Raw genomic sequence first — 23,481 nt, forward strand, 5'->3', positions numbered from 1 at the left:
ATAATCTGTAGTTCATAATTTGATTACTCCAGGCAATGCTTTTTTTTTTTTTTTTTTTTTTTTTAAATGTGTGATTCAGCTAAATGAAGGTAAACCTATACCTATATATACACGTATATCTGTGTCTCTATATATATATATATATATATATATATATATATATATATATATATATATATATATATATATACACACACATACGGTTTACTATGGTTTGTGCGAACGACACTGTCAGCAGCACTGCTGCTGAAAATCAGAATGTCGTGCACAAAACATAAATGGACGGGATAGTCGAATACACTTATACGAATGCTGTAGTGCATTTGCATAAATGTACCCAACTATCTGCTCTCCAGATCGCGGTACAGTTGGGATTGGAAATTCATCCATATCCCCACTGTAGTGCAATCTTGGAGTTAGAATATATTAGTAGGGCGGGTGTGGGGGGCTTGCCCCCTGCAAAAACATGATTTGTCATATAGGTGTGTGATTTACATCAGTTCCTATACAGCTATCACGTGATGGTTTCAGCCACAATGTCGAGTCAAATGTGTCTATCATTTGGGATGACATCGTGACAGGTTGGAATAAGAAGTTATGTACCTACCATAACGTTCCATGTTAGTTGTCTTCTTCTCGCCTTCTTTCTTGCTGGATAGTTCGGAGCCGATCCTCGGCTCCGACTTGGCCAATACTAAAGCTCGAGAGCTAATTCCACCGGCTCGAGGCTCCCCTATATCCCACAATGTTAGGCGGTAACTACTCAGATCTCGTTTGATAGCTAAAACCAAGCAGTTCTGGTCTTCATAGAATGGAGAAGAGAGAAAAGGAACCCACCTCTAAATATAAAACTGTGGGTAAAACTACCACAAACATAAAAAGGGAGAATACAGGTGGTAGTACATGTGGGAAGGAAAAAAATCCCAATGGAAGATCCCAAATATTCCTATCGGTCTGTCCAGGCTAGGGGGAAGGAGGGTGGGACGCAAGAAAGAAGGCGAGAAGAAGACAACCAACATGGAACGCTATGGTAGGTACATAACTTCTTAATGTTAAGTTGTCAATCTCGCCTTCATTCTTGCTGGATGGGACTGCATCCCTAGCACCTTATCCCGGGTGGCCTATCGGAACAGACTCTTGAGAACAGTGGAACCAAAGTTGGCATGGTTTCTGGAGGCCATATCCAATTTGTAATGTAAAATAAAGGTATGAGGAGAAGCCCATGTGGCTGCTGCACAAATGGAATCTATTGGCAGCCTGTCCTGAAAAGCTACAGATGTAGCTAATGCCCTAGTTGAATGAGCTCTAGGTCTTGAAGGCAGTTTTTGATGTCTGATTTCATAGATGAAGGTAATTATAGAGGTAAGCCATCTTGAAAGGGACACTTTAGTAACTGGAAGGCCCAATTTCCCTTCCGCATAAGACAGGAAACGCTGATCAGATTTCCTGAACTGTTTAGTCCTGTCTAAATAATATCTAAGTTGGCAGTGAACATCTAGAAAATGTAACTTTTGTTCCAACCTGTTGGAATAATCAGGGAAGAAGACGGGGAGATCAATCGTCTGGTTTAGGTTTGCCTCAGAGGAAACCTTAGGCAAGAAGGATGGATTAGTCCGGAGGGACACCCTGTCTTTATGGAAAACTAAGTAAGGAGGACGACTGCAAAGAGCATGAAGTTCAGATACCCTTCTAGCTGAAGTTATGGCTACTAGAAAAAGTGTTTTCCATGAGAGCAACTTAAGAGGGCATGAAGCTGCTGGTTCGAAGGGGGGGAGAATCAAGGATGCTAGGACCAAATTCAAGTCCCATTGAGGTGGGGGATCTTTGATTGGGGGCTTGAGCAGAAAAACACCTCTTAAAAAGGCTTTGCAGAGCTTATGGGACATGATACTGGAGTCTGAGGCACCTACATGAAAGTTAGATATAGCAGCTAGTTGTACTCTAATGGTAGAAGAGGAAGAGCCTAAATGAAAGAGCTCTGCCAGAAAGTCTAGGATAGACTGGATAGGTACAGTGAAGGGGTCTATATTTTTTGATGCTGCCCAGAAGGAAAAACGTTTCCACTTACTATTATAAATCTTCCTGGTAGAAGACTTGTGAGAGGCTATCAGGATGTTAGAATGAGTGATTAAGGGAAGCCTGGCTAGGACAGGAATCGGAGAAACCACGCTGTGAGGTTGAGAGATTGAAGGGAGTGGTGCAGCTAGCCCGACTGGTGGGTCAAAAGATCTGGCACCGGGTCCAGATGCCAAGGCTGCTCCAACAGGTAATGATGGAGGAACGGAAACCATATCTGTCGAGGCCAGTAAGGGGCAATGAGGATCATGGTAACTCTCAAGGCGACAAGGCAGATTTTTCAAAATTTATTGAAATGCCTAGAGCTTGGCAAGTTTGGATGGTGAAGTCTCTGGATAGAAGTAGTTGATGTCTGGTGGTGGCGGTAAGGAGCCAGTCATCCAAATATGGAAACACCTGGAATCCTTGACGTCTCAAGTGAGCCGCGACCACTGCCATGCATTTGGTAAACACTCGGGGGGGGGCTGTAGTGAGCCCAAAGGGCAGGGCTCTGAACTGGTAGTGACTGACTCCCAGCCTTAAGTGGAGAAACCTCCTGGAGCATCTGTGCATTTTGCTATGGTAGTACGCATCCTGAAGGTCTATCGAGCACATCCAATTGTCCTGACCCAAGAAGGGTAGAATGGACTGTAGCGTGACTATCCGGAATTTTGTTTTTTTGATATAATTGTTTAACTTGCTGAGATCCAGTATTTGTCTCCAGTCCCCTGTTTTTTTTTTTGGTACCAAAAGGAGTTTGGAGTAGATTCCGGATCCTTGCTGGTCTGCTGGGACTGGTTGGATAGCTCTTTTTGACAGCAGCTTTGATATTTCTAATGCTGCTTGTTCCCTTAGACTGGGTGGAATGTCTGGAAGGGATCCTTTGGGTTGGGATGGGATGTGAATAAAGGGAATTTTGTAACCCTTGGATATGATTGACTGTACCCATTTGTCTTGACTGAGGGAAAGCCAGGCTTTTGGGTACAGTGATAATCTTCCCCTGACTGCCTCAGAAGGTGGAAAGCAGGGCAGCTCCACAGGGATGCTGAAAGGGTTTATCAGAGAAAGTTTCTCTGCTACCCTGGTTTTGCGGACCACCTCTGCCCCTAGGGCAGCATCTATTGTTATTCCCCCCTCTGCCTCTAGAGGGGAATCGACCTTGTGCGTCAGATGAGACTCCCTGTGGTTTGCGGAACCACATTTTTCCTCCCTTCTGACCTTTTGGATAAGGTCTAGAAGGGGTAGATAAATGGACTCCCACGGCAGAGAGAGTCTTACCTTCCTGCTCGCACCTAGTCAATGTATCCTTCAACCTGAGGTCCAAACAATGTTGAGCCATCAAAGGGGGAATTGGTGAAGGACGCCTTGAAAGGGTCCGCAAAATTGCAAAGCCGCATCCAGGCGTGATGTCATAAAGCTACACCTGTGCCTGCAGCCCTACTCACCCCATCAGCCGCCAGGGTTGCCAACTGGGAGTTCATTTTGTCTTGGAACCCCTCAGCTGTTGAGCAAGTCTCTCTGGAGATGGGTGAAGTGACACAAGTAGTTCAGCGACTGCATTGAAAAGGTCACTGATGAAAACATCCGCTTACCGTACCTGTCCATAGTCCTAGACTCCTTATTAGGAGGATGGACAGGTACCGAAGGATCGGCTAACTCCTTCTTAGTGGCTGCGACCACCACCATGGCATCAACAGAGACACCTTTGGATAGAAACTCTTTCTCTTTAGGGGCAGTAATAAATTTTGACGGCCTCCTTGGGATAGGTTCCACTGAAACAGGGGCCGTCCAAGCCTTCCTTGCCACCACTTCCATAAGGGGGTCAAAGGGAGGGGACACCCAGGAGGTGGAAGGGCGAGAGCCAAACGCCTCAAGGTAAACCGACTCGTCCTCTGAAGGGTTAAGGGCGGGCCAGTTCCCCCTCTGTTTCAGGATTTCAAGGATGCCAGCAAGAGAGACATCCTCAGAGGGGGACCGAGGGGAACCTTCAGATTCCTCCAAGTCGGTGTCAGAGGTGATAGACTCAGGGGAGTCAATGTGCTTCCTCTTGCACTGTCTCTTCCGAGGGGGTTCTCCTAACGGATCAGGAGAGGCCTCGGAAGAGGAGGATATTCCCAATGGGGAAACCTGAGCAGCTGGCTCTCTACGGTCTATTACAAGGGGGTGGATAGAAACCACCGCAGGCATGAAGAGGGAGGAGCTGACGGAGCCGACTATGGGGTAGACACTGGGTCTAGCACACTCCGCATGACCTCGAAGGCGCCCCCATCAGCCAAGGCCGGAGGTTCCCGCTCCGAGGAGACAAGGACCCCCCCCGGCACTGACAGGGATGGCTCCGAGGCCAATGTCAGAGCCGAACTGACCAGCGCCGACGCCCCGAGAGGGAGAACGGGGTCGGACAAGGGTCCGATGCCACTCTCCCCCTCGGAGCCGACGAGGGAAGCCCGGCGCCGAGATCCCTCCAAGGAGGAAATCGGAGCAGACGACGGAGCCGAAAGGGAAGGTATCGGCTCCGAAGCACCGACAGCCATGGCTCTGATGAACCCCGGCTCCGAACTCAAAGGAGTCGGAGGAGGAATAAACTCAGGGATGGGAATAGCCGCTGACTGTTGAGTATGGCTATGCAGCATTTGGGCCAGTGCCTTGGACTTGAGAAGTCTACTCACCACCCTTTGTAAGTCATGGTCAGACAGCCTGGAGGACTGAGAGGAATGAGACCTATGGCTCCGCTCTGACAGAAGAGAGGATCCCGGAGCCGAGTGGATGGAGCCGATGGAAGGGGACCTAGACCTCTTCTTTGAAGGTGGCTCCGATAAGCCTATCGGAGCCAACTGAGTCTTGACAACCTCGGCTCCAGCCGGAGCCGAGGTAACGGTATGAGACTTCGAAACATTGACTCCAGCCAGAGCCGATGTCGAAGCAGCTTTAATGCTTCGAGGAGACGGCTCTGAAGCTGGAGCCGACGGCCTGGAAGTCTTAGAAGGCTTCCCCAATGCAGACTGGGTCTGGGGGCCTTCAGGCTTTAACAAGCCTTGAAGTATTAGCTTGTTTTTGCGTTCCTGCAGGACTCTAGGGCTGAATGCATGGCACACAGCACATGAGTCCTGCAGGTGCAAAGGTCCCAGGCAATAGACACAAGAAGTGTGACCGTCTGTCAGAGACATTTTCTGACAGCACGAATCACACTTCTTGAAGCCTGAGACCTTGGAGTCTTTAGACATCCTGAAAGGCTGTATGAAAAACACAAACACAACACACAGACACACCCTTTAACCAAATAAAAATCCAGTCACACTGAAAGGACAGGGGAAAAAAGAGGGAGTGGGCCAAAGGCCTAAAAGTTAAAAAGGGGATAAAACGGGAATTCTAACACAAGGGGGACCCGATTTAAACTAAAGGGATACTCTGTATAAAAACTAAACTAAATAGAAAAAATAGGGGTAGAATTTGAAGTTTTTAAACAAGAAAACTTACTAACCTGCCAGAGCCAGTAGAAGAAGCACCTCGTCAGCTAAGCGGCAAACGAGATCTGAGTAGTTACCACCTAGCATTGTGGGATATAGGGGAGCCTCGAGCTGGTGGAATTAGCTCTCAAGCTTTAGTACTGGCCGAGTCAGAGCCGAGGATCAGCTCCGAACCATCCAGCAAGAATGAAGGCGAAATTGACAACTTAACATTGTGTGTTTTCAGGTTTACTATTCATTGTTTCGAACAGCAAATGTTTTGCGTTCAAACAATAGTAAACTATATAGATATATATATATACACACACACACACACACACACACACACACACCTATCTAAAGATTGAACAGCACACACAAAAATTGTAAGAAATTTACACTGTTTATAAACTACACACACACCCATGCACACTCTATGTCCTCCTTGTTTATACCACATGACTTGAGGTAGTCTTTCCAGATTTGCAGAGTTCCTGGCCTTAAATGCAGTCAGAAAACTTTTATGGCTAGGAAGACTGCTAGCATTTCCTTTAGACTGATCTGCACCTTGCTCTGTTGTGGGGACAATATGCCTGCATCCTCAGCAGGCCTAGGACTGCTCTACACACTATGTCTGGGCTGTCTGTGCAAATGGACTTGTCTGCCTGAGGCAGTGTGAAGGTTGTTACTGGGTTGTTTTGTATGGTGTCCTTCCAACACAAGTTCCTTCTTGAGGAATGGGAGAAGGGTTTCTAGTGACTTGAGTGTTGCTCCAAAACATTTTTGAGAAGCCACTGGAATTTCCTCGTGTAGCTTTGCTAAAGGGACCATTGGGATGCATAAAGCCATGAACCCTAAGATCCTTAAGACCTCACTGGCAGAGATAAGTTGTTTTGTGAGTAGAATGTTCAAACAATCCATCATAAAAGACACCTTGTCCTGAGGGAAAATCACTTTTAGTTGGGTGCAGTCTATCAGGGTCCCCAGAAACAGGATCATTGTTTGGGGTGCTGAGACTTTTGTGTTTACTATGAGGCCCACCCTTTGGAAGCAGACTACAGAGGTCTAGAGGACATCCAGTGTTTCTGAAGTGGATCTCCGCTGGATGAGACAGCTGTCTAGGTACGGAAAGACTAGACTCCAGCATTTTACAATGTGCTATCACAGGTGCAAAGCATTCTGTAAAAACTCTTGGGGCAGAAGAGACAGCAAATGGTAGAGTACAAAACTGGAAGTGGGAGCTTGATGCCACAAATCTTAGGAATTTTCTGCGAGTGATTGCTATAAGAAAATGAAAGTAAGCACTCTTTAGGTCGATAGTGACCATGAAAGCACCTTGAAAAATCATGTGTAACAGCTTTTGCAAAGCATCATGAATTTGGGCACATACATTTGTTTAGCTTTCAAAGACCCACTATAGGTCTCAAGGTTCTCTGTTTTCTTATGACCAGGAAGACACCTGAATAAAAGACTTTTCCCTCGACCTGGAGGAACTGGTTGTATGGACCCTCACTGCAGTGAATCTTTCATAATTAGAGGGTAAAAGGTGTTCCCATTCCTTTGGACATCTTGGTATGCCCAAAATGGGTGGGATTTCCCTGACTTGGATATAGTATCCCTTTTCTATAATGCTGAGCACCCACTGATTCCTTGTGATGGTATCCCACTGGCTTAAGGAGTGGGAAAACCTTCCTGCTAGGGGTCCGGGGGAGTGTAGCGGAGGAGAGGTAGCACACTCACAGCTGTTCTTTGCATTCGGTGTACTCCTTATCAGGACTGGATCTTTGTGGCTGTTCTGTCTGCCATCTTCTTGACTGGCTTTTTTTTTCCCACATGGAGGTCCAGGAGGAAAGGGACAAGGTCAAGAGTAGTAGTTTCTACTGTACCTCATGACTGCGGACAAGCAGAATTCTTAGACAGTTTTAATTTGTTTGCCTTTTTGTCTAGTTTTTCAAAGACTCATTCAGCTGGAGGTCCAAACAGAAACTCTTTCTCTAGTGTGGCATCCAATAATTCTGTTTTTACTAAGGCAAACAGTGGCAGACTTCTTAGTCATGCACGTCTGTGGATAACTAAGCTTGTGGCAGCTGCTCTGCACATCTAAAGCATCATATCCACATTTCATACAATGTCCAGCTACCTGTAGAGCTTTTCTAGCTATGTCCTGCACCTCCTTGTACAAAGTACTATCAGACATGGAATCAAGTTTTGCTATCATTTTATCTTGAAGTGAATGTAAGCATTTTATCACACAGAATTTAAAGCTCTCATGGTTAGGTTTGCAGAGGTACAAGTATTCTGGCCAAACTAGTCCAGTATTCCTCTTTTCCTGTCATTAGGTAAGGGGCGCCTGGAAGGTCCTTTGGGAACCCTTTTAGTAGATTCAGTGGAGACCACAGAGGGATCAGTTCTTGGACGTTTGTAGAGATGCTTGTATAAACTCAGGGGCTCTGTAAAATCCATCTGGTTTCCTAGGCACAGGTGGTAAGGAGTCGGGGTGTAGGGCTATATCCTCAAAAACATTTAGTACAACTTGTACTGGAGGAACAGCCAACGGTTTAGCAGAAGGTAAGCTTAATAAACTCTATGACATGGGTCTGTTCTTGGGAGAACTGCTTACTTTCCCAGTTAAAAGCATTTGTGTTGTTAGTCACCAGCATAGGAAATGTCTTCCGGTGAGGAAGCTGAAGAGAGAATAGCATCCAAGTCTGAGTCGAGGTCAGTTTGGGGTTGTAAATGAACAGAATAAGAGCGCTCTTAATGAACTTCAAAGGATGAGGGAGTCTTCCTCCTCTTGAAGGGCCACTTTTCCTTTGTCTTCTAGTAGGCATTTAAGTAGACTTAGAATAGAGCTGTGAGGGTTATCCGGATTTAATCAAAGTCAGGAATTCCTGTGCTATCTTGACCAGATCTTGGACTTCAGTCTGAGACACAAGGAGATGAAGGCACGGTTAAAGTGGGAGTGCAAATCAGTTGGATAAATCATTTAACAAGAGAGGCTGAGGGATGCAGTCATCTGATCTCAACCTTAGTAGAAACATCAGAAATTGGGGATGACGTAAGGGCTCCCTGTGGAACCACTTCTCAGATGTTAGATGCCGATGCCTACATAGTGGCATCAGACCGACATGTGAGCAGTGGTGGTAATTGTGGATAGGCGAGGGACCAGGGTTGCGCTAAAGGATTCTGGCCTAGCAGGTGCTGGTCCCGGAGGCCGAGAAGGCACCTCACCAAGGTCTTTGGTCAACTTAGAACCTGGAGTATTTTTTTTGTGGTCTCTGGGTCCCTAGGTTTTTATCTTTTCGCTTTTTAAGGATCACACCAGCAGCCATCTGAGCAATTGCTGGACATGCATAAGTCTAAGGTTGTGATGCTACACAAGACAACCATGACGTGGAATCCACATAAGCTGCAAGTACCTCTGCCATATGTTTAAGGGTTTTTGCATGATACACAGCACAATAAGACCAGTCACAGAAGTTGTGCTGAGGCCCCCAAGCAAAAAAGTTAAATGAATGAAAATTTTTATGTAGGATTTGTTTCCCACAGGACAAACAGTTAAGTTTTTTGAACATTAATTAGAGAAGAAATGTCCTCAATGAGGTACTTATTTGTCTGGAAGCAGAACAACTCTGGAAACATAAGCCAACTGACGGACTGCAAGCATCTAAAATACTTGAAGTGCATCTGACTGCACAGCTAGAAAACTGAAGATGGTGTCAGTGAATGCACTACTTATACCCTGATGTCTAGACATCAGGCATTGAGAGTCTGTCAGCTTGGGATGATGCTAATACTCTGGAAATTGGGCCAGTCATGGGCTTCTGCATGGCAGGAGCTACAAAGAAGTAGTACTGCAACACTGATTACCAAGAACATCAAATTTACTCCAGCAATCAGGGACTGTTGAGAAGCAGGTGTGAGAATCAAGCTGCTGTATCTAGCTGCCTTCAGCACATTTTTTCCTGAAGGTGTAATGTCATTATTTGATGCAATACAGGGTAAGGAGGAAATACAAAAGTCTGCCCAACAAAAAGTGAGCCATCAAGCAGGACACAACTTTGCTTCTATTTCTTCTGATAATAAAGCACAAGGAGAGATTTTACCATTGGAACATTCACCACTGTTCCAAAGGAAAAAGCTTGAGAGGAAAAGAAGAATTGGGAGTGTCTTGGACTTCAATTTTAATCTGGAGTTGTGAGATGGAAATGAACAGAAGAACAGCAACACAGAAATTAGTCAATAAATGAAACTGCAAAGCACTCATCGCATTTGTGAAAGAAAGCTGTTAAACTTGTGGAAAACTGAAAGACATTTCCCTCACTTCATCTCATTAATGTCTGGAAGGACACTGAGGAAGGGTAAGATGAAGGAAAAAGGTAAACAAGCAAAAAATGCTGTTTTTAACAATACTTCTATGAAACTTTTCACAATATAAACTGCATATTTTATAGTAAAGCATTTTAGATGGTCTGTACTTTTAAGTTAATAAACTGTTACCTTGGGCTGCTGAGTTGGGGATGGATGCAAAAGCTCACAATACATGTATGATTATGTTTTCTCTTACTTTTGCATAGGTGAATGTCTGGATTAAGAATCCCCAAGCTTAATCTAATAAGTTTTAAGTGGAAACAAGTAAATATGAGAACATGGAATATAATGAAAAGTTTTCGTTAAGAAATAAATGCTTCAGCTTGCATTTCAGGCTGCAGCAGAGGACTGCTTTTTTTCTCACATTTTCATGGGAAAAAGCTGATAAACAGGGCAAGAAACAGCTAGAACACTGGTTTCTTCAAGGCTAAAAGTTAATGTTTTCTGAAGCATGTATGTTTTCACATACTGGAGGGAAAACAGATTAAACAAAAAGAACAAATACCAATTAGTGCAAGTAGAAGCACAGGCAGTAACATGCATCAGAGTGGATAACTTCAATTTAGGTTAATTAAGGCCTGTGGTAGTAGCTGTTGATTAAATAGAAATGTTCCTATTAGGAGGGTTAATCATTATTTGAAGATGTACACAGGTTTGGGGGCAGGGTTCAGGTTTTGTTTTGAGGATTTTCGTTACAACAAAAAGTCTTGTAAAATGTGACATAGGTTCCAATGCTGATAAAATAATGTATAAAGGATTAACCTGTTACACATCAGTACATGCATGCATCACAAAAGCTGGAAATAGAAATTTTAAAAAAGTTGCCAAATATAACAGGTGGGAATAACGACTTCTTACCACAATGGCAACACTTTCCACATTATCTTGGAATGTGAATGGTCTCACAGGTATAGAAAAAAGGAAATATTTAATTATATTATGAAATGCAAAGTGCAAATAGCAATGCTACAGGAGACACATTTGGAAATAACTGAGCATATGACTTTGATAAAGAAAGGATATCAGGAAGGATAGCCAGCAAAATACCGGGGACAAAGAAAAACAAGACTACTTATATTAATTGCAGAAGAGCTCCTATGGTGACAGATGACACAAAAAGGTAATAATGGTAGATTTCTGATAGTAAAGGGATAATGACAAGGGATGAGGCTTAAACTTGCATGCATTTAAATTCCACCTAAAACTGCTATTACAAAGCTTTAAAAATTTGGGAGAAATAATCACCTTTCGTCAGGGAATAATGATTATAGGTGGGGACTGGAATTTGATCTGCAACAATGGGAATGCATCTGGAACCCAGTAGGGAAAATATAACCAAAGAGGGTAAATTGAAGAAATTTATGAAAATATTTGGTACTAAAAACATGAATTCAGTAGTAAGAGCTCTTGAGAGAATTTACATATTATTTTCTAAGATATAATAAAGTACAGTTGTGTACACTTACCATAAATGTAGATGTTCCAGTGTATTCACTGTTGCAGTCATTACATTTGGGTTATCTGCTTGCAGTAGCCCTCAGTCGGCCTGATTAATAAAGTCTTGGGTCCCGCGTTGGTTGCTGTCCCTTCTTCCGTGACGTCAGGTCATCAGGGGTATAAAACATGCAGCCGACGCCATTACATCAGTTTTTCTTGCCCCAGATGTCAGGTGCCCCCCTAATGGGAAACAATTAAATCTATAAATATACAGGGTTATACCTCCAACAAAAAAAACAAATGCAACAAAAAGCTTTTGAGCATAGTAAAGGAGAGTAGAGGTATAGCCAAAAGAAGTAAGGGGGCTGGAGGGAGGGTAACCAGGACTGCAACAGTGAATACACTCGAACATCTACATTTATGGCAAGTATACTCAACTGTACTATGTTCTTCATGTTTCACTGTTGCAGTCATCACATTTGGGTAGATTCCCAAAGCTAAGGATGGGAGGAGGAAATTAGATAGCATTAGGACCAGCTATAAGGCCCTGCAAGACTGCAGTGGCAAACCCAGCTCTAGATTTAGAGAAAATTGGCAGATAGTAATGCTTGGTGAAATTATGTACAGAACTCCAGGTAGCAACATCTAGGATGTCCCTGGTAGGATGCCTCTGAGAAAGGCTGTAGAGGTAGATTCAGCCCTGGTTGAGTGGGGTCTGATCCCCTGTGGGATAGGTTTTCCATGGTGCTTGTAGCAGAAATGAATGCAATGGCCTATCCATTTGGAAATGGTTTGCTTTGAAATAGCCTTCCCTCTGCCCCTGCGGCAAATGCCACTAGCAGTTGATCAGATTTCCTTTGAGGTTTAGTCCTGTCCAAGTAGACTCTAAGTTGTCTGTGCACATCTAATGAGTGCAGTATCCTTTCCCCTTTGCTCTGTGGATTAGGAAATAAGGTTGACAAATGAATGGACTGATTAAGGACCACACTGGATACCACCTTGGGCATGAAAGAGGGATTGGTCCTGAGGGACACCCTGTCTGCATGAAAGATGATGAAAGGCTCCACTGCCATAAGGGCCTGCAATTCAGATTCCCTTCCTGCTGAAGTGAATGCTAAAAGGAAAGCTGTTTTCCAAGAAAGGAATTTTAAGTCTGCAGTAGCAGCTGGCTCGAAAGGGGGAAGAGTAAGTTTCTCCAATACAAAGTTAAGGTCCCAAGTTGGAGTTAGAGCTCTACTGGGTGGTCGTAAATTTTTGGCCCCTCTGAGGAACTGCTTGAGCAGTGGATGAGAGAAGAGGGGAGGTTCTGTGTTATAACAACAGAAATGGCTGAGGCATGACTTCTGATGGAGGAGAAAGACAGGCCCTTGTGAAGCATCTCAGTTAAGTATTGTAAAATCTGAGGTAAATTGGGCACTGCTGTGCTCATCCCTTGTGATTGGTTCCAGGCACAGAATCTTTTCCATTTTTCAGCATAAGAATTTTTAGTACTAGGCCTCCTTGCCTCTAAAATAATATCCATCACTGGTTTACTGAGGGATGGTAAAGGAGAGGTTAGGTAATTAGCCAGGCTGCTAGATTCAGTGTTTGAAGCTGAGGGTGCAGAATCTGGTTCTCCTGCTGAGACAATAGGGTAGGAGTCTGAGGCAGGTGCCATGGGGCCAACAGTGACACACTGCGCAAGAGGGAGTACACACCAGTGTTCGCGTGGCCAGTCCGGTGCAATCAAAATCTTCCATGTTTTGTCTTGTTTGATCTTTACTATTACTTTGGAGAGCAGAGGCAGAGGAGGAAAGGCATAAACTGAAGGACAGAGCATCCACTTTCCATGCTTGTTTGTGGGGAGTCCTTGGGCAAAATTTGTTCAATTGATAGTTCTGGGGGAAGGCAAACAGGTCTATATCTGGGCTCCCCCATTTGCTTGTCAACATGTTGAAAATCCTTGGTTCCAGTTTCCACTCGTGTGGGTCCATGAGGTTTCTGCGTAGTTCATCTGCCAGCGTGTTTAGTTTTCCTGGCAGGAAATGAGCTTGTAGATGCACTTGGTAGCTCAGGGCTGTGTTCCACAATGCCATGGTTGGTCTGCAGAGAGGGTAAGAATGTGTGCCCCCCCCCCTGCTTATGTACCACATAACAGTGGTGTTGTCTGTCTTTACCATTAATTGTCCTGGAAAAATGTGGTCCTTGAAGGCTGTCAGAGCATTCTGTGCAGCTAACATTTCTTTCGGATTGATATGCAGGTGCATTTGACTTGGGTTCCATTTGCCCTGAATGCACTTCCCTGCCAGGTGAGCCCCGCATGCATAGCCTGATGCATCTGTTGTTAGGGTTTGGGCGGCAGGCGGTAGTGTGAATTGTAGTCCCTTGTTTTGGTGTCAGGACACTGTCCACCTAAGGAACTCTAGGCATAGCCAAGGTACGTTAGGAATCATTGCTTCTAGATCCTGAGAATGTTGACACCATAGGCTTTTTAGATACCACTGTAGTTTCCTCATATGCAGTCTTGCATATGGAATTAGAAGAACGCAGGAGGCCATGAACCCTAAGGTTTGTAGTATTTGCCTTGCAGATAGTAGGGTTTTTGTGGCCACTTGTTTGAAGTAGGTTGTCAAATGAATTTGTTTCTCTGGCGTAAAGAAAGCCATCTGGGAAGTTGTATTCAAGCTTGCTCCCAGGAATATAATTTGTTGACAGGGTACCGGGTGTGATTTCTTTTCATTTATGGTGTACCCCAGACAAGTTAGCACCCTTCGTACAAAAGCCAGATGCTTCAAAAGTATGTCCTAGCTTTCTGCCTGAATTAGACAATCATCCAGGTATGGGTATATTTGAATATTTCTTTGCCTGCAAAATGCCATGACTGGAGCTAGGCACTTTGTGAATACCCTGGGCACAGTAGATAAGCCAAAGGGCAGTGCAGAGAGCTGATCGTGCGTGCAGTCTGCTTTGAAGCGTAGGTATCTTCTGCAAGATTCCCTGAAATGGATATGCAGGTATGCTTCCTTTAAATCTAGTGTTGCCAACCAGGCATCTTTGCCTAGCATAAGGAGCAACTGGTGAAGAGTCAGCATCTTGAATTTTGGAATCATCAAAAAGGTGTTTAAAGTAGACAGGTCCAGGACAGGATGCCATGAGTTGTCTTTTCTGGGTACCAGGAAAAGCCTTGAGTAGAAACCTTGTCCCCTTTCCTCTTCTGGTACCAAATGAATATCCCTTCATGCGTGAGAGAGAAGATACTTGCTTTTGGGCCTCTGCCCACTGATTTGGGGGTAGATCTGGCCACTCGCTTCGTGTTGGTAATGTGTGGAAGTGAAGTCTGTACCCTTGGGACACTACATTTAAAATCCATTTGTCCTGGGTAAAGAGTTCCCAGTTCTTTGCATGAAGAGCAATCTTTCCCCCCCAAAGGGGCAGTCAGTTGAGAAGTGCTTGGCAGTTTTAAAAATAAGTCACTGAGACAGTTTACCATAGGGGGGAGTTTTATTACTCCCAGATTTGGAAGTGGAGGCCCCCCACTGCTTAGTCCTGTGCGTACTCCTGGGACTGAAGCCTGGGAGCTCTGCTGGTTCTGGGTTTAGACTGAGAAGGTCTGGAAGAGGCAGGAAAGGACCAGTTCTTGGAAGGCCAATGCCTACTAAACCGTGGAGGTTGTAATTGTAAAAAAAGCTTTTTAACAGTTTGCATAGATTTAGCTTTTTCCTCCATTTTTTAAGAACTTCTTCTGCCTTGGTGCCAAACAGGTGGTCCTGGTTTAAGGGAGCATCCAGTAATTTTGCTTTAACATGATCTGGCAAGGATTGCTTCTTAAGCCAAGCATGCCTTCTAAGTACAGACCCAGTTACAGCAGCCCTGCAAGATGCCTCTCGTGAATCAAAACCACATTGCAAAGTATTTTTTCCAACTTGTTCAGCTGAATGCAGTAAATCCTGTAAATCCTTATTTTCAGCACAATCAGGAATCAACATCATTTTCTGTTTAAGCAATCCAATAATATGTTGCTGATACTTTAACATATGAAACTGGCAGTTTAAGGCTCTAATGGCCAAAGTTGCAGAAGTGTATACCTTCTTACCCCATCTATCCAGCGCCCTGGAGTCTCTATCAGAGGGGGTAGGATTTTTGGCAGTAGTAGCTTTAATGCCCTTGGGTACCTGAGAAATAGTCTCAGGATCTACAGTAGGATTTTGAAAAAGGAACTTGAGAGAGTCAGGGACCCTGTAATATCTGTCAGGTTTTCTGGGAGCAGAAGGTAAAGAGTCAGGAGCCAAGCTAAATTCCGAAAAGGCATCATCAACTATGTCTGGTTCAGGAGGTATGACTGGGCGGCACAGTGGTGCAGCGGTTAACATTGTCACCTCACAGCAAGAGATTCTCCGGTTCGATTCTCGGCTGGGGTGCCTTCTGTGTGGAGTTTGCATGTTCTCCCTGTGTTCGCGTGGGTTTCCTCCGGGTACTCCTGTTTCCTCCCACATTCCAAAGACATGCATCTGGAGCATTTCTCCCCAGGCCTCAGCTGAAAACAGGCTCTGTGGAACCTAGTCGGACTTTCCCGGTCAACAAATGATAAATAAATAAATAAATAAAAATAAAAAATAAAGGCCTGTGCTGGGGCAGGAGTAAGAAATCCCTAAGCCTCTTTTTAGAATCAGAGAAATCCTGATTTTCCCAACGAAAATGCTCCCTGAGGGCATGCAAGGGTTTCACCAAAAGAGAAATCCTCTGGGGGGATGCAGAGGGAATAGAGTCCTCAGCATCAGAATCCTCACAGGTAGATAAGGGTAAATCCTGGTCATCAGAGGAAATAGAAAATTCAGAATCCTGATCAGAAGTACCATAAGCAAACTCAGTCCTAGGTCTCTTAGAGGGGAAGGTTAGCTTCTCCTGATTAAAGTAATAAGGTCTTCAGTCATTCTTATCATTTGTTTTTTAGGCACAGAGGCCTGGCCATGCGGTCTGGCTGTCAGTTTTCTAGGCATGGTTTGTGTTTTTGGCCTTGAAGAAGAAGATGGCATCGGTTTAATATGCAAGTCAGTAGGCCTGAATACACCCTCAGAAGCCGCTGCCTGCACAGCGGCTCCAGACCCATCCAAGGTAGAGACATCCGTAGGTTCCACAGTTGAAGTATCTCGCAGCATACCAGACTCCGAATGGGTCTCAGTAGAGGCCTGCGAATCTGAAGTAGCAGGTATTAGGGGCTGCTAAAGCACCTCACAGAGTACTGGCGAAATGGCGACTAGCTTAGGAGAAGCATCGTCAGCAGCTTTGGACCTCAGCGGCCTGTCTCTGTCTTTATCTTTGCATCTTTTCGGAATGTCGGTAGTCGGATGTCTTACCGAAGACATATCGGGATAATTGAACCGAGCACCAAAATATTTAGAAGCGTAAATATACTGACGATGGATAGTTCATTGGTTAAATAAGGCACAAAACCGACAGCAAGGTATGTTGTGGTCAGGGCCTAGGCAAGTAATACAGTACGAATGAAAAGCTTTATGAGGTATTTGCTTTCCACAAGTAATGCAATTTACTTGTACTGACATCGGTTTGGAGCAAGAAAAAGTTTCCCCAACGGGGTACTTAGCTTTTAGTTGAAGACTTCAGTTCTGAAACTCGAAAATTAGAAGTTATGTACCTACCATAACGTTCCATGTTAGTTGTCTTCTCTCGCCTTCTTTCTTGCTGGATGGGTTCGGAGCCGATCCTCGGCTCCGACTCGGCACTTGCTTTAGCTTGAGAACTCCTTTTACCAGCTCGAGGCAACCCTATATCCCATGATGCAAGGCGGAACTACCTCAGATCTCGTTTGGTAGCTAACCTACCCTGCTAAGGACTAACCTAACATAATTAGGAAAACAAGTTCATAATAAGAGTCCTCATATGAAGGCTCAGGAGGAAAACAACCTGATAGGAACTCTTCAAGATCTGTCCAGGCCAAGGGGAAGGAGGGAGGGACGCAAGAAAGAAGTCGAGAGAAGACAACTAACATGGAACGTTATGGTAGGTACATAACTTCTAAATGTTAAGTTGTCAATCTCGCCTTCATTCTTGCTGGATGGGACCGTGTCCCTAGCACCTGTATCCCGGGTGGTTCAATGGAACAGACTCTTGAGAACTGTGGAACCAAAACTGGCCCTGTCACTGGAGGCCAAGTCTAACTTGTAATGAGAGACAAAGGTATGAGGCGTGGCCCAAGTAGCTGCTGCACAAATGGTATCAATGGGTAGTCTATCCTGAAAGGCTGCAGAAGTGGATAGTCTCCTGGTTGAGTGTGCTTTTGGTTTAGAAGATAGCTGCTTGCCTCTGAGAGAGTACACATAGGAAATGGTGGAAGTCAACCATCTGGATAAAGTCACTTTAGAAACTGGAAGACCTATCCTGTTTTCTGCATAGGAGACAAATAATTGGTCCGATTTCCTGAATTGTTTAGTTCTATGCAAATAGTACCTGAGCTGACGATGGACATCCAAAAAATGAAGCTTCTGTTCAGCTCTGTCAGAATAGTTTGGGAAAAAGACTGGTAGATCTATAGATTGGTTAATATTGGTTTGAGACACAACTTTGGGGAGAAAGGACGGGTTCGTTCTTAAGGATACCCTGTCCTTATGAAAAACCAAGTAAGGGGAACGAATGCAGAGAGCTTGAATCTCGGAAACCCTTCTTGCTGAAGTGACAGCCAGTAAGAATATAGTTTTCCAGGTCAATAACTTCAAAGAACATGAAGCAGGCGGTTCGAAGGGAGGTAGCATCAAGGATGCCAACATTAAGTTTAGATCCCATTGCGGAGGAGGATGCTTTATAGGCGGCTTTAGGAGAAAAACTCCTCTCAAAAAGGCCTTGCATAATCTATGAGACATAATGTTATTGTCATGCAAGCCAACATGATACTTGGAAATAGCAGCCAGTTGAACTTTAACTGTAGATGAAGAGGATTCTGAATGAAAAAACCTCAGCCAGGAAATCTAAAACAGAATGTACAGGAGCAGTAAAGGGATCAATATTCCTGGAATTTGCCCAAATAGAAAAACGTCGCCACTTGCTAGCATAAACAGTCCTAGTGGACGACTTTAAAGAAGACACTAAGATGTCTCTGACTGAGTCAGAGATCATCGGTAGCCTGGCTAGGGAAGGAAGTGGAGCAACCAAGCAGTGAGGTTGAGAGAATGAATGGCCCGGTGCTGCTGACCCGACTGGTGGATCAAGAGATCCGGAACTGGGTCCAGATGCCAGGGCTGCACCAGAAGGTGACGATGCAGAGGCGGAAACCAAATTTGTCGAGGCCAATAAGGGGCAACGAGAATCAACTTGGCCCTCAAAACGGTGGCTTTCTGAATGACTTGTGGAATCAAGGGAAAAGGAGGAAAAGCGTAAAGAAGTCCCCGGGGCCAATCCTGGGTTAGAGAGTCTCTCAGGGGTTGGCCTGGAAGGGGAAAGAGGGTGAAAAAAATCGGGGACTTGTTGTTTTGAGGAGTAGCAAAAAGATCGCAACAAGGAGTGCCCCACTTCAGAAAAATCTGATCCACTACAGATTGATTGAGAGACCACTCGTGAGGCATCAGAATGGATCTGCTCAGCCTGTCCGCCAAGAGGTTGGACCTGCCGGGATGTGCGTTGCTATCAGAAACCGATGAGAGGAGATTGCCCATTGCCAAAGTCTGAGAGCTTCTCGACACAACGGATAGGACCTGGTCCCGCCCTGCTTGTTGATGTACCAGACCACGGACATGTTGTCCGTTTGTACTGCAATAGTCCCCGTGGGAAGAAAGTCGTTGAGGGCCTGCAACATTAAAAGCACCGCTCTCATCTCCAGGACATTTATGTGCAGATGGTATTCTATGGGTTGCCACGTCCCGTGGACCATCCTGCCCTGATAATGTCCCCCCCACCCGATCAGAGAGGCATCTGTAGTGACTGTGGCAACTGGAGGAGGGGGAACAAAGGGTCGGCCCTGATGAAGAAGAGGGGAAGATATCCACCAATTCAGATGAGTTTTGCACGACTGTGTGACTAAGATTTCGTGCCTCATCGGGAGACTGTGGTACGACCACTGAGTGAATAGCATCCACTGCAGAAGACGCATGTGGAAGCGAGCCAGTGGTAGAAGAACAATGGCCGCAGCCATAAGACCTAGAACCTTCAGTATAAATCTGGCTTTGACCTTGCTGCTCTGCAATAGAATCCGAGCAATTTTGGATGTCCAGAATTCTTTGATCTGTTAGTCTGGCTAACATTTTGACAGTGTTTAATTCTGCGCCTATAAAGGTGATAGATTGGCAAGGCCGCAGAGAAGATTTTTCGAAATTTACTGAAATTCCCAAACTCCTGCAAAGCTGCAGAGTGTAGTCTCTGGTCTGAAGAAGCTGACACCTGGTGGTGTCGGAGAGGAGCCAGTCGTCCAAATAAGGAAACACCTGGAATCCTTGACGTCTCAGATGAGCTGTGACCACTGCCATGCATTTGGTGAACACTCTGGGGCTGAAGTGAGGCCAAAGGGCAGGGCTCTGAATTGGTAATGACTGGTCCCTAGCCGAAAGCGGAGAAACCTTCTGGAGCGCCTGTGAATCTTTATGTGATAGTACCCATCCTGAAGGTCTATAGAGCACATCCAGTTGTCCTTGCCCAGAAAGGGCAGAATGGACTGAAGCGTGACCATCCGGAATCTTGCCTTCTTGACAAATCTGTTTAGACTGCTCAGGTCTAATATTGGTCTCCAATCTCCGTCCTTTTGGGGACCAAAAGAATCTCAGTAGACGCGGATCCTACCTGGTCTGCCGGCACAGTCTGGACGGCTCTTTTCCTAGGAGCTTTGAAACCTCCTGTTCTGCCAAATCCCTTTGACCGGGTGAGATGTCTGGAAGGGATTGTTGAGGCAGGGATACCTTCGAAGGGATTTTGTAACCCTCGGATATGATCGACTGTACCCACATATCTTGTGAGAGGAATGCCAGGCTACTGGGTACAGCGAAATCCTTCCCCCGACTGCCTCCAAGGGTGGACAGTCGGGCAACACCTCAGGGATGCTGAAAGGGCTTCTCAGGAAGAGACTCCCTGTTGCCCTGGTTCTGAGGACCCCCCCTGCCTCTAGGGCGGCGTCTATTATTGTTACCCCTCTGCCTCTGGGGTAAACTGACCACGTGTGTCCGGTGTAGCTCCTTGGGCTTTATGGAACCACATCTTCCCTCCCTTCTGACCCTTGGGATATGGTCTAGAAGGGGTGGAAAAATGGACTCCAACGGCAGAAAGAGTTTTATCGTCCTGCTCATACCTGGTCAAGGTATCCTTCACCTGAGGTCCGAACAAAGCCGAACCATCAAAGGGGGTATTAGTGAAGGACGCCTTAAAGGGTCCATAAAATTACAAAGCCGCATCCAGGCTTGGCGTCTAAGAGCAACTCCTGTGCCTGCGGCCCTGCTCGCTCCATCGGCCGCATAGGATATGAGCCGCATGGAGGAATTGGATAAGGAATTCAGGATTGCTAGCTGTGAGGCAATCTTTTCTTGAGCCCCAGCAGCAGAAGGATCCTGGACCACTTCACCCAGTTCCTTGAGAATATCTCTTTGAAGCCTGGTGAAGTGACAAAGGTAGTTCAGCACGCATAGCAAAGGTCGCTGAAGAAAACATCCGCTTTCCATACCTGTCCATGGTCCTAGAATCCTTGTTAGGAGGATGGACAGGTACTGAAGGATCCACCAGTTCCTTCTTAGTGGCCGCCGCCACCACCATAGCATCCACAGAGACGCCCTTGGAAAGAAACTGTTTGTCCGTAGGGGCCGTAATAAACTTGGATGGTCTCCTGGGGACAGGTTCCACAGAATCTGGAGCCGCCCACGCCTTCCGAGCCACTACCTGCATAAGTGGGTCGAAAGGAGGAGACACCCAGGAGGTGGAGGGTCGGGATCCAAAAGCCTCCAGGTATACCGACTCATCCTTGGAGGGATCAATGGATAGCCAATTCCCCCTCTGTTTGAGGAGCTCAAGGATATCTGAAAAGGAGACATCCTCAGAGGGGGATCATGGGGAACCCTCCGACTCATCTAAGTCGGTATCAGATGTAGTAGACTCGGGGGAGTCTGTGTGTTTCCTCTTACACGTCCTCTTCCGAGGGGGTTCACCTGCCAGATCAGGAGAAACTTCGGAAGAGGAGGAAATTCCCAATGGGGAAACCTGGGGCGATGGATCCCTGGGCCTGAGAGCAAGAGGCTGGCAAGAGGTGTCTACAGGCACCGAAGAGGGAGGAGCTAGAGGGATGGACCATTGACCTGGCTCAGTAGCCAAGACACTCCTCATCACCTCAAAGGCTCCCCTCCCCGGGAGACCGGAATATCCCCGATCCGAGGATACAGGAATTCCCGGCTCCACTGAGAGGGAAGGCTCCGAGGCCGATGTCGGTGCCGAGCTTACCAAAGCGAAGCCCGAGAGGGAGGCGGGGTCGGACAAGGGTCCGATGCCACTAGCCCCTCAGAGCCGACAAGGAAACCCGGCGACCGGATCCCTCCAAGGAAGGCCTCAAGGAGGAGATCGGAGCCGAGGAGCGGAGCCGAAGGATGTATCGGCTCGCCAAACAGTCGCTGTCCCGAGAAGCTCCGGCTCCGAACTCTGGTGTGGAGTCGGAGGAGGAAGTTCAAGGGGTGAAACAATAGCCAAGTCTGCTGAGACGGGCTATGGAGCATTTGGGCCAGTGCCTGCGACTTCAACAGCCTGCTTACCACCCTCTCTAAGTCGTGGTCAGACAGCCTGGAAGATCTCGAAGATCGGCTCCGATGGCTCGCTCCGACAAAACAGGAGACCCGGAGCTGAGTGGATACTCTGCAGAGGGGACCGAGATCTCTTTGGGACGAAGTCATCGGAGCCGAAGTCCCTGAATTCCAGATGGAGGCGAAGGTTTCTCGGCTCCGATGCTGGATAAGGTGTCGGCTCCAGCCGGAGCCGACAAGGCCACAGTAGACCGGGTGTCGGAACCAATCGGTGCCGAACCCACTACTTTGAAGCAGATAGATCGGTTCCAGCGGGCCGATCTTGGCTCACGGAGCCGGAGCCACCGGAGGAGGCTTGGATACTGTAGCCTGAACCTTCGGTGGCTTAGAAGGTTTACCAGACCCTGTTTTAGAGGGAGAACCTTCTGGCTTAAGTAAGCCACGGAGGATCAACTTATTCCTCCGTTCCTGCAGGACTCTCTGGCTAAAAGAGTGACACAAAGCACAGGAGTCCTGCAGGTGCAAAGGCCCCAGGCAGTAAACACAAGAAGTGTGACAGTCTGTCAGAGACATTTTCTGACAGCACGAGTCACACTTCTTGAAGCCTGAGACCTTGCCTTCCTTTGACATATTTCTAAGGAAGAAGTCACACACACACCCCAACAAACACACACAATTAATCCCCTAACACACAGACACACAGGTAGGGATTAACCAATGGGGTCTAGGCCTAACTTAACTTTTATACAATTACCAAAGGAATTTAAAAGTTTTGATAAAAGGGAATAGGGTGGGCTGTAAACACACTACACACTATGAAAGTGGAAACAAGGGGGAAATAAATCCCTAAGCTTTTTTTTTGACAAAAAAATTACTTACCTCAGCTGGCAAAGGAGACCTCTTTCGCTAAGCGGCAAATGAGATCTGAGGTAGTTCCGCCTTGCATCATGGGATATAGGGTTGCCTCGAGCTGGTAAAAGGAGTTCTCAAGCTAAAGCAAGTGCCGAGTCGGAGCAGAGGATCGGCTCCGAACCCATCCAGCAAGAATGAAGGCGAGATTGACAACTTAACATAGAAAATTTCAGGAGTCGGTCGACCAGCACTTGCGAACTGCTTCTGCTTCCGGCACCGCACGGCAAGAAAGACGGATGTAATGGTGTCTGCTGCATGTTTTATACCCCTGACGACCTGACGTCATGGAAGAAGGGACAGCAACCGATGCAGGACCCAAGACTTTGTTAATCAGGCCGACTGAGGGCTACTGCAAGCAGATAACCCAAACATGATGACTGCAACAGTGAAACATGAAGAACGTCCGGGCTAGACTAAAAAGAAATTGTATTTCACAGGAACACATGCTCTTAAATGATAACTCTGACACTTGCAACAACTACTTCAGATCATGTGCCAATAATTATTAAGATAAACATACAGAGTAATGAATTAAAGATGAGACGCTGACAACTTTTTTTTTTATAACTCCA

At 46.0% G+C, this 23,481-nt stretch overlaps 1 protein-coding gene across 1 annotated transcript in view; it reads right to left on the minus strand.

Annotated features, from left to right (window-relative positions):
* The window catches only part of LOC122796865 (programmed cell death 6 interacting protein), a 1,552,575-nt gene that overhangs the window by 380,308 nt on the left and 1,148,786 nt on the right, over positions 1-23,481 (minus strand). The gene's annotated exons all lie outside the window — the stretch shown is intronic.

The sequence above is a fragment of the Protopterus annectens genome, chromosome 3.part0, assembly GCF_019279795.1.
Source record: "Protopterus annectens isolate FY-2018-M chromosome 3.part0, PAN1.0, whole genome shotgun sequence".
In the NCBI taxonomy this organism is placed as follows: Eukaryota; Metazoa; Chordata; order Ceratodontiformes; family Protopteridae; genus Protopterus; species Protopterus annectens.